Source organism: Cnephaeus nilssonii (genome assembly GCF_951640355.1).
Source record: "Cnephaeus nilssonii genome assembly, chromosome: 21".
In the NCBI taxonomy this organism is placed as follows: Eukaryota; Metazoa; Chordata; class Mammalia; order Chiroptera; family Vespertilionidae; genus Cnephaeus; species Cnephaeus nilssonii.
Genome location: NC_137092.1, coordinates 27,404,091 through 27,416,129, shown reverse-complemented (window position 1 = coordinate 27,416,129; position 12,039 = coordinate 27,404,091). Strand labels below are relative to the sequence as shown.

The 12,039-nt window shown below is 36.4% G+C and overlaps 1 protein-coding gene across 2 annotated transcripts in view; it reads right to left on the bottom strand.

Annotated features, from left to right (window-relative positions):
- The window catches only part of PLA2G4A (phospholipase A2 group IVA), a 232,561-nt gene that overhangs the window by 133,993 nt on the left and 86,529 nt on the right, over positions 1-12,039 (bottom strand). Inside the window, exon 1 of one of the 2 annotated variants that reach the window (XM_079761547.1) lies at positions 3,125-3,224. The exons of the other annotated variant lie outside the window; for it this stretch is intronic. The gene's annotated coding sequence lies outside the window, so the exon portion shown is untranslated. Of the gene's footprint in view, positions 1-3,124; positions 3,225-12,039 lie in introns of those variants that run through there. 2 annotated transcript variants of the gene reach the window in all.

Below are 12,039 nucleotides of genomic sequence, written 5' to 3'. Positions count from 1 at the left end.
GCAAATTAACCCAACAAAGATGTTGGTTAATTTGCATATAAAGGCATGGAGCGAAGACTGAAGACAGCGTAGAAGGAAGCCAAGCACTGCAGAAAAGAGCAAAGTGGCTGAGAAGGGAGCGAGGCAGCGGAGAAGGGAGCGAAGCCCGCTCCCTTTTCTGCTTCGCTCCGACCGAAGGAAGCCCTATTCTTGCAGGAATCTTCCTGCAACAGGCCTCTAGTTTAAAATATAAATAAATACAGAATAATGGATGAGTACAAAAAAACTCATGTTTTAAGAGAAAATTCCATGATTGAAGAGGAAGTATGATATAAAACAGTATGAATGGTGTATTAAATTAATTAAATGAGGAGGCAATTAGTCTGTGGCGACTTCATTGTCACGGCGGCCTACATAAGCAAATCAAAATCTTAAACCTGTAAATGCCTCAAAGTTACAAAATTGAAACCTAAGGACAACCAATCACAAACAGCCAACTAAGCTTTAAACTATATCCAGTCAATAATTTCCTTACTTTGCTCCCACTTTTTCTCTATAAAAGTCTCTGCCCCTAGATCCTGCAGGTGACGCTTTCCTAACTACTTTCCATTTTTCACTGCCTCATTTCAACTGATTTTTGCTCAAATAAACTCTTAAAACATTTAATATGCCTCAGTTTACCTTTTAGCAAATATGATCACAATTTTATAATATCTACATGTGAATGCATATATAGGAAAATGCCTAGAAGTATAAACAGATGTACTTACAGGAATTCCTATCTGATGCATACTAGTTACTCAATGAATATTTGTTGATTGAATAAATGAAAGAATAACATTTTAAAAATGGTTATCCCGTTAGGGGGTAATAGGTAATTTTTCACTGTACTTCTTTGCAATTTACTATATTGAATGAAATTTAAGCAGTTAACATGAATTATCTTTGGAATAAATGAGAATATCATAAAACATAATCATGCTGGGAAATGTAGTTAGGAATTTTAGAATAAAAGAGCAAATCTAGACAACCCACAATCCAATTAAAAATGACTTACGTCTTGTTTTCCTACTATGTTTTACTTACTGCATTCAGCAACAAAAGATATCAGATGTTACAGAAAAATGACAAGGTTAATATTGCCCAACTAGTCATTAGTGGGGCTAAGTCTAGAATCTAGGTCACTTGGTTTCCAGGCAAGTCGTTTTTCCATTACACCAAACTGCTTAGAGTTCCAGCACACTGACGAATAACTGAACAATGTGAGCACTGCAATCAATAGTCACTATTAGGCAGTTCTTTACTTATAAATAAAATGATTTGGTAATTATTTGATACTATCAGAAAATTCCAAAGTTCTAAGAAGTACAACATTTTCATGTGACATTAATTGTTTTGCGGGGAGGGGTATGAGCGTTCTAAAGCTGCTTCCAAATTTGTGCATGTTGGAGGATAGTATGCGAGCATTATTCTGGGGAAGGGTCTACAGCTTTCATACTTGTAAAAGGGTCTGTGACTTAAAAAAAAAAAAGTTGAGAATAACTAAAGCTATAAAGTCTGCAAGCAAGAGGAGGAAAAAAATTGATGGTCAATGAAAGGCCTATGAGAGGAAAAGGAACCACAGCTAATTCTGTCTTCCTCTTTTTTATTCTTGGAACTTATTTTTAATATGCAAATGATATGGTTTCATGACTTTGCTTTCTAAGCAGTGACACCAAGAACGATACCGATAGGTTAAAAACAGGCCAAATTATCTCTATGTTGTGAACTTCTTCGGGTACTAAGAAATCTATTCAATCGTTTTCCTTTTCCTAATTAAACATATGTGCAAAATACTTCAAAAGTGATCACTTATGTTTAATTAGGAAAAGGAAAATGATTGAATAGATTTCTTAGTTTCTTGTCCCATAAAATGTGCTTCCCCTACAGGAAGTTTGTAAAGCTGCTGTGAACAAATGCAGATAAAACACTTCTCTAGGCATTTCACAATTATTGCTTAATTTAAAATTTAACTCTTTCTCTGCTCAATGAAAGAAGCAAATAACTGTTTTGTTTTTTTTCCCAGCATCAAACTCGATTGGCAAGGTGTAGGGACCTCTAAAATATAATTTTAAAACTCTTAACAGGGTGAGTTTCACCACTATCCCCTGCAAATGTCTTGGGCTACAATTTCACATTTATGCGACAAACAGAAACAAACCCAAACACAAATTGTCCTTGAAAGGGTTAAACACGCAAATATCATAACTTAGACATCCCTCCAAATAGTATGCCCTCTCTATCTGCCTCCGCTGAATAAATGCTTACATCATCAACCAATAGGAAGAGCATTTCTTGTTCTAGTTTTTGAGGTGAAAAATCATCATTTTTAAGACTGAAATTATTATAAGCTGTAGGAGACCTAGCTATGTTAAGTCACTATTACTTCAAATTCAATGCCTTTTTTACTGCTTCTTCGAAAACAAAATTACTAAAATAGTATTCACACTTGAAACTTAACGTTATCATTATTCGGTCAAATCTTTTCCAGGGTCTAACCGGGAGCTCTGTTCTCCTGGCATGTCCACCAAGTTAGAGAAAGGGCAAATCAGAATACCGGCTGTTTTACAATTAATTTTTCAGTATCGTCTTTTTTTCTTTTTTTTTTCTGCATAACACTGCAACACATTAAATACCCAGGAATGCTTTGCCTAAGTAACCAGAATGACTACTTCTTCATCAAAACTTAAATGAGTCCCCAAATTCTGTAACTAAAGAGCATCAAGGCTGTCAAATGCACGCTGCTCAAGTATTGGGGATCTGTGACCATGGGGTGGCATCACGTGGAGCCCTAATAAGCGCCACCTCGCTGTCTTCTGAATGTTGGGTTGGCTCTTTCGCTGCTAAGTGAAGGAACACCTTATCTTTTGACTCCAAGGTGCATTTAGACCCCGGAAATCAAACTGGCATTTGTTAGAAGATAATTAAGATTCCCTCATCTGCCTCATTTCAAAAGGCAGAGGACCGGCGGACTTTTTAAAACGCAGTGAATACTAGATTTCCCCGTGTCCTTTTCCTCCTTCCAAGTTAAGACACAAACTAGAAGCTAAGGAGGGTGGGAGAGGGGAGCGGAGCAGGGCGGAGGTAGAGTAAATATATTGCTTACAGTTCCCAGAGTTACAAGAGCTTCCTCGGGCTCCTTTATGCCTCTAGCTTTCTGTCAGGATCCTTTTTCAGCCCGGGACCACAGTGAAGTTTAAGTCTAATCCTTGGTGGGAGGGGCTAAGACGTGGGCTGGTTTCCTTTAGTCTTCGCAGATGTTTTAAGGTGGAATGAAAGAGGAAGCGAGGGAAAGGGCTGTTCCTGCAGATGCTGGCATCCTGAGGTAAATGGTGACTTATCAGAACAAGGAGTTTGAAGTCAGAACGCATACTTAAACATTGTGTGCGTTAACCGGTCCTAAATTACATGGATGCTGGCTGGTGTGTGTGTGTGTGTGTGTGTCTGGAAGTACTCCTTGTCCTTAAGTAGTTACTGCTTCCTCTTTTTTCCAAACAAGTAAGAACTAGATTGAAAAGATGAATAACCTAGAGCATTTTCGAATTCTTAAAAAGGCAAAGTTGATAACCCAGAATATAAAATGAGTACATTATAAGAACACTTTAACAATCAAATTTGTTCAAATATTTCCTCCCCAAACTTAAAACACCTGAATTGATAACTGTTTGTAAATGTGAGATTAAAGGCATACCAGCCACCATAATGCATATAAGTTAAGAGTTAGGGGAGAACCAAATCTGGTTGAACTACCGTTTTGCAATGTAAGTTCAAATACCTGGTATGACTGTAACAAAGAAGGTGTACTGTTTAAATTTATCCAAATTTCACAAGAATGGTTTAGTGTCTTTAAAGATTAATTTAGTATATCTTGTTTTCAACCCAGTATCTTCTATTTTTGCCTTTAATCAAATACTAAGTGCATTCTCTTAGCTTTCTTATAACATTTTCAAATAATATAATTTCTGCAGATCCCATCATTAAATTTTCTGGATTTTCCACTTTCTAGAGCCCAAGATTCAACTCCTTTTTGTTTTTTGTTTTCTATCATAAATTCAACCTGGTATGTTATAAACCTCTCCTTCCTAAAAAAAAAAAAAAAAAAAGGCCTGAAGTGTCTAATGGGAATCAAGATCTTTCTCTTTCCAAAGAAGACCCTGAATTTCTGAAGAGCGGCTATGTGCTAAAGAGAGGAGCAGAGAGTACACTGTTATTTTTCACCTTTTTCTCCAGGTACAATTGGTGAAAGAAGATGTCTTCAGGGCACAATCATCCTAAAACTGACAAAGAAAGACTTCCTTGAAAAGCAGCCTCACGTGCTCCCATCAGTTTGATGATAAGAGGTTGTAGCTCTCAGTATTTGAAGAGGTTGTCCAATAGTGTGTTACATGTTGAAGATAAGAAAAAGGTTTGATTAAGTGCTTTTAAAGAAGACTTCAGAGTATATTATGGCGATAGTTCAAACGCATGGGAAGATGTTTGCCTCTTTCTGGTCTTACCAAGTCAGGCTGACTTGTCTCCATGCTTGTAGCGAAGAGAAGCTTTTGCAAGCATGTCTCTCTCCCCCTCTGTAACTGGTGCAGAACATCTCCCATTTCCCCATTCTGTGGTTCTGTGGCCTCCATGCCCACAACCATTTTGGCTCCCTGCCTGTGATCTCATTGTTCACATAGACCCCTAGATGGACAGCCCAAGTTCAGATTTACTGTCTTTACTTTGTCCATCCTCCCCTACACACCCCCAAAAATATTTCCAGCACTAGCCTACTGGCTCCAAGAACCTCTGCCTCCGCCTTAGGTAAGAGAGACCCTACTCTTATAGCTTGCCTCAGGAGGTAGGATCCATTAGGTCTGAAGATCCCTCTTCCCTGTGTCTGTCCATCAATGAAGATCAGTTAGGAGGAGGAATACAGGTGGAAATCAACTGAAACTGAGCCATTGTAGTAGACTCTAATTTAAATCCAATCCACCTTTTGCATTGTCGCCAATGAGTATGTTTTTTTTTTTATACCGTTTGCTGTCAATTGACAATTTAAAATTTAAAACTGAGAATAATAAGCTAATTTTAGCACTGGACAAGGAAGCAAAAGGAATAGCCTCAGAACTGGTCAGATTACTAACAAGGAAGTACCTACTGGTCAAAACCCTGGCTCAAAAAAAGCAGAAAAGAAGAACCTTATGGTTTCATGATTAATTTTTCTTACTTTATATGCAGTTGCTTCTATTCGCTTTTTTTATGACCTTGCCTATTCTGTACTCTCTAACTACATGAAAGTGATTTGTTTCTGATAAATTTGGACATGAATAATGAGATACAACTGATAGTTAAATTCATACATCCAATGAAAAGGCCAGCATGCTAATCAGCATTCTATTTGGGTGCTAAGAGAGAGCGGATAGGGAAATCTAATCCAGATTGTGGATGGACAATAAACAGGGAAGATTCTCTATGGCCACCAATTAAATAATTTGCTTATAATAATCTGTCTCTATTATCCACTGCTATGCTTGAGTATTATGGTCCATCAAACAAGTGTATTTATGGTAAAATAATAAGTTCTTACTATTTATCTGTCTGTGAATGCCATTAATATAAGTCATTCTTCTCTTTATGCACTAGCAAAATCAAGTAAGTTAAGACACCTTGAATCAAAGAAAATTGAAGTAATTCTCACCTATGAACTATTTTGGCATCCAGCTAATTGACCCTCATCTTTCCTTCAACACAGAGACCATTCTCCTTGCACAGCTTTCCCTTAAATTTCACTGAACTAATCCTACTCATCGTGGAGGGCTTGGCTCATTTACTAGCTTGTGTAGAAAATTTCTCTATCCACTCCTTTTTCCAGTATAAATAATCCTTCCACTTTAATAACAATACTTGTTAGAACATTGAACAATTTGTATTATACTTGGCTATACAAGAAAAATATTTTAGGCTACATGATGGCAGGTGACTTGGCCTTCTTCATTTTAGTAAACCCTCACCAACCCCCAAACCTCAACCCCAAGTCCATAACACATTAGGAGCTCAAATGATGTTTATTGAATTCGTTATCCGTGATATTAATTGAAAGATATCTTAAACCTGACCCCCAAATAGCACTCTCCTCCTGGCCACTGTCATTTTCATCTTTACTAAAGAAGAGAGAGGTTTTTTTTACAACTCCCCTCCACACTAATAAAATTCCTGGAAATATGAAGCTATTCAGAGAGAAGTGTGAAATGAACCCTAATTAAAATGTATTTACAATGAGTTTAAATATTAGATGCCATGATGAAAGCACAGATCTAGGGACAGAGTATCTACAAACAATAAGAACTATATTTTAATAGCTAAGTATCTGCTAGTAGTTATCACTTGTACTTTCAGTGTAAATTTACTATATCCATACAGTTGCAATAATATTTTGACCTGAAAAGTGGAAGTAATAATTTTCTCTCAATTCTTCTTTTTTAATTGAAAAATGTTATGCAGATTATTACTACTCTATTAAACTTTTTCATCCTCAATTTTTCAATAAAAAGTATTAAGAGAACTATAACAAATAAAGCACTAATAATATTGTTACTTCTTATAGAGAGCTAAGTACTTTGTATTATCACTACATTTTCAGTATCATCAACCACTATATTCATGAAATTAGGCATGATCACCTTTATTTAGAATCCTATTATTACCTGAGCACACACTGGCAGGCTTTCAATCAAGTCTGCCTGACTCCAAAGCCCACAATTTCTCAGCATAGTATACCGTCTCTTATAGCAAGTTGTGTTTGATTATCTTTTCAGCTTTGTCCCAAGTCAGCCACGTTCCTGACTATAACACATGGGAGCCAGTGATAGAAAATAAAAACCCCTAAGCACCCAGGCTAGGAACCTGCAACTGCTCCCTTCCTCATCAGTGATGATCACTGTCTTGCCCTGCCTACCCACCCCAATTCCTTCATTCATCTTTGGGTTTCTATAATTAGATTTTTTTTATATCTACATTTCCCTTTTCATTTTATTGCGAAAATATGGTTATACTCTTGCATTATCATTACTTACATATACTTTCATAAGGGCTTTCCTCCTGCATTCTGTTTCCTGTTAAAATCACCCTATGCTTCATTCTCAAATAAATCTGCCTACCATGCAAGTCAGATCATTCCGCTGCTGTACTCATACCATGAAGTTTTCTCCACTACCTATTAACTTCTACAACTATACCCTAAAGATATTTCTTTTTATTTTGCAGATAAAATATAAGTGAAAATTAAATCAGAATCCCTTCAGAGTTCACCACAAATTACACATGTATATTGTACACATGTAAAGGTCACACAGTCAACCATTCATGACTCAATACACAGTAGAATATTTTGACTACAGACAAACCATATTCAGAAACATCTGACAGAGCCACATTGTCCTGATTCATCTTACCTACTTGGGGCAATAATTCAGCAAGTTGTTTTCTGCTCTTCAAGCTCCCTCTAAACTTGGTAAAGCAAGTGCCTGCCTAATTTCAGCAATTCTGTCAGAATGGGCACAAGCCCAATTACACAGCTCAGAAACTAACTCGCAGGCAGTTTACAGGCCTTTAAAAATACTTGTATTCTTGAACTTTAAACCTACTGATGTGCATGAGAGAGGCTGAGCCCATATTCTTTTTTAGAAAGTAATTCTCAGTGGGAAGATTACTGCTAAGTGAATGTCCAGAGTTCCTCAAGTAACTGAGCTCTGATGTCAGTAGAGGGTTTTCATAAGAGTGAGATAATAATACTTATAAAATCCGTGGCTAAGCAGCTTCAAAAGTACTTTTGCTTTTTTTCCCTAATTTGATTTCTCAAATACATTGTCCAGTCCAACAATTTCTCTTTGGAAATCTACATGTATTCCTTCATTTTATACATATATTAGAGGCCCAGTGCACAAATTCATGCACAGGTGTGATCTGGCAGGCCCCGCCTCCCAATTGGGGCCAATCGGGGCCAGCTGGAGGGAGGGGCTGAGGGGGGGTTGGTCAGCCGCAGTCATGTCATAGCGACTGGTTGTTTCAGTCATTTCAGTCGTTCAGTCACTTGGCTTTTAGATATATACTAGAGGCCCAATGCATGAAATTCGTGAGAGGGGCTTGGCCCCCACCACCGTGGTGGCCACCTCTGCCTCAGCCCTTGCTGCTGCTGCTTAGTCCAGAAGGAAATCCAGAAGGACATCTGGTCTAATTTGCATATTATGCTTTTACTATATATATATATATATATATATATATATATATATATATACACACACACATATATATATATATATATATATATATATATATATATATATATATGATCTTTCTCTGATTGGAAGCACAACAAAGAAAAACAAGTAACTCTGAATCTTCACCCAAATGGCAAAGATAGTCACATACTAGAATTTAATGTCATTGAATACCACTTTGCCCCAAATTTATTTTTTAGGGTGAATTAAAATTTGAGATAATTCAAGACTACATCTCAACCGACATGGCTCAGTGGTTGAGCATTGACCTGTGAACCAGGAGGCCATGGTTTGATTCCTGGTCAGGGCACATGCCCAGGTTGCAGACTTGTTCCCCAATGGCGGGCGTGCAGGAGGCAGCCAATTGATGATTCTCTCTCATCATTGATGTTTCTATCTATCTCTTCCTCCCTCTCCCTTCCTCTCTGAAGTCAATAAAAATATATATTTGAAAAACTACAACAAAATTCCAAAAATTGCTATGAAAAAATAAAAACAAAAGTATTCACCCTAATCAAATTCATTAAAAAATTAGCAAAATGGTCCGGCTGTTTTACTCATATATATGGGACAATTAAGAAAAACATTGCTGACATAATATATTTAAATAGTTCTTAATTAATACCCTACTGAGATATTTTTACTTTCCTGTGACTAGCAAACTGGTCCAAGAATTGAATTAAAAAATTAATGTCCTAAATATTTGTATGTCCATCCTTGCTCATAATTTGCTACAGTTAATGAAGCACTGCAATATCAGAAAATAGTTTGATTTCTCACTAAAATAGGAAGAAAGAAGAGGGTCTGACTATTTTTGCTATCTACAATAGTTCTAGAAAAACAATCTCCCTTTCATTTGGTTTTCTAGATATTTCTATTTTCCTTAATACCCTTTCTGACATTTAAAATAAATGCATGATTTAAATCATATATGGTCATTTGTTTTGGAATATTTCATCAACCCTTACACAGCATTCTTTGGATATAATATGCTTTTAATAATTATCATCCAATCACCTAATAAATATGATTTGTCCATTTGATTAATCAGTCACAGTGATTTTTAAATGCCCTGGCTAGGAGATCCTTTAAAATATTTGTAACTTACTTGGGGAGGCCAAAATTAAAGTCAGTAAGCACATGTTATTACTGGCCCATTGGCCAAGTCTCTTCATCCCTTCAAAATAAGAAGCTTTTCTGCTGCTTCTGTGCCAATTTTGGTTCTTGGGAACATCTGAAAACATAATTAAACTTGACCAAGGGCTCCATGTAGCCATTCCCCATAAGTCTTGCCTACTTACCATGTGTCTAGCATATAGTTAGGCACTGCAGAGAGAGCAAACGGAATAGACAAGGCCCATGTTTTCATGGAACTTATATTCTAGCGGACAGGGGAGACAAGGAACAATACAAACAAGATAATGACTTTAAAACAACAAACAAAAAAGCATGTCCTGGAAAGGCCAGTCCCGAGCAACCAGCCATGAGACTGAGTGTGGAAGGAATGTTCCAAACAGAAGAAACAGCAAGTACAAGCACAGAAAGTTGTGAAAGATGCATATCACGAAAGCCATTATTAAGCATCTCAAACAAGAAGTGCTAGGGGGAGGACAGAAAGATAATTGAATCTAAACTCTAAATTGGGCCATGAAATTAGGAATGGAATTTGGTTACCATACTTGAAGCAGCAAAGGCAAAGGCAGGCAATTTAATGGTCAGCAGGAAGTGCAAAGGCAATGCTGAGAGAAGAAGGAAGTTTAGAAATGTATGTTGGGGGTGAGACTTTAAAAATTCTTGAATAACAGACCAAAGGATTTTGACATTTCCTGTAGTAAATAAGAAACTTTTCAGGTGTCAAAGATGGTAGTGGTGTGTTGCACTGTTTTGTTTTCATTTGGTGGGTGTTGGTTGTTTTGGGAGGTGGGTGTTGGTTTCTTGATCTTAGCAGGGGAATGAGATTTTAAACTGATATTCAGGAAGGCAGCAGAATAGACTGGAAATAGTGATACGTGGAGGGAGAAAACCAAAGATGACTGTGTTAAGAAGATATGATGTGCCTCACAGAGGAGGAGGCTTATCAAGATGGAAAAGGAGGGTTGAAACAATTTGACAAAAGTCAATACAGGAATAAACCAGACCCCACACAGTGGGAGAAGATAACGATTCAGAGATTCAACTTAGCATTAAGGACCTAATGTCTTATACACAGTGTGTATTTAATAATGTTTTATTAAGATTTAAAATTGAAACTTCAAATTGTTGTTTACCTCATTAATTTACATCGGATTAAGTGAGTCAGTTTATTCCTATTTGGAATCAGTTTTGCCACCTGAGTTGTAAAAATAATTTGGGATAACAAAAGAAGAGATTTGGGATTATAAAATGTGTTCTCTGCTTTGAAGTCCTCAGATGGTTAAACATTAGTGTTTAGGGAAGAAAGTCGTGCCAGTATTTGGGAGTCATACACTGGAGCTGCATGTAACCTCTGGGATGAACTGGGGAGACGTGGTCCCAGCCTACATGGCTATCATCCCACTGGAAGGAGAGGAAACCGTAGACCCTCAGAGAGTAGTGATTTACCCAAGATTGAACATCAGAGTCAGATTTAAATTAAACATTTGACCTTAAATTATGTATCTTTTTCTATTGCCATTTCTCATTGCCCATTCACAGATAAATCAATTGAGCCTTACAATCATTCCATAGGTTGAATTTTCATTTTGTTCAATTTTTTAAATTTATTTTTATTTATTTATTTTTTTTGCTGTGCATAGGTTTTTTTAGTTTGAAGTAGTCTCATCTGTTTATTTTGGGAAAATCCTTCTTGTTATGCTAGTGGGAGCGGTGCTGGTGTACTCTTCTCCACATCAAGACTAAACTGACAAACCTACTTTACATAGAGATGAAAATGACATTTGCCTGTTACCAAGGCTCTCTTCCATAAAATACAATATTATAATTTAAAAAAAAGTGAAAAAGGAGTCATTACGCATCAAAATTTTATCCTCACCTATTACTGCTCTTCACCTTCTTATTTGTAAAACTAAAATCTTAATTTCTATCAAATGAAATATTTTCAGAGATATTCACTGGAACTTTATTTTCTAAATATCTTCAACCCTAATTAATATATATGCAGCTATTTTATTTTATTTATTTTTTATTTTATTATTTTATTATTTTATTTTATTTGTATGTCCCTTAGAAAAATACCACAAATCAGGGAAGTCAAAATAGGTTTCTATTTCTGTTCCTATTCTGAGGTTACTTTCAATAGCCTTATGTGAAAGCATGATGACTCATTAGAATTGTGTTGTTTCTTCTAGGGGTATATTTACAAACTTGGTAGCCGTCAAGCAAAGGAATATTCTGGGAAACACTTGCCCTCCTCCAATGAATAAGAAACTAATAAAGCTTTCTCAGTAAAAGAGATTAAGCCTCCTTCTAGTGAATCTATCCTAAAAGGCACAGCTGTGGAATTATGTTGTATTTCAATCTTAAATGACCTTATTCACAGGTAAAGGTAGCACTGATTTTTATCCTATCTCTGCAACAGGTGGAGTTGAGGATTACAAAATTCAGTCTCTGTGCCATTGTGGATGTGACAAGATGTGATAGCTTTGTGAACATCTAGAAAACCATGTGCACAGAAATGTTAATTGTTATTTCAAAGGAAGTAGGAGGTGTTACCATTTATTGTGAGGTTGTATCCTTGTTAAATTGTGGGGTTAAAATGGCATTTCAAAGTTTTATTTGGGTTACTGTTTATTAG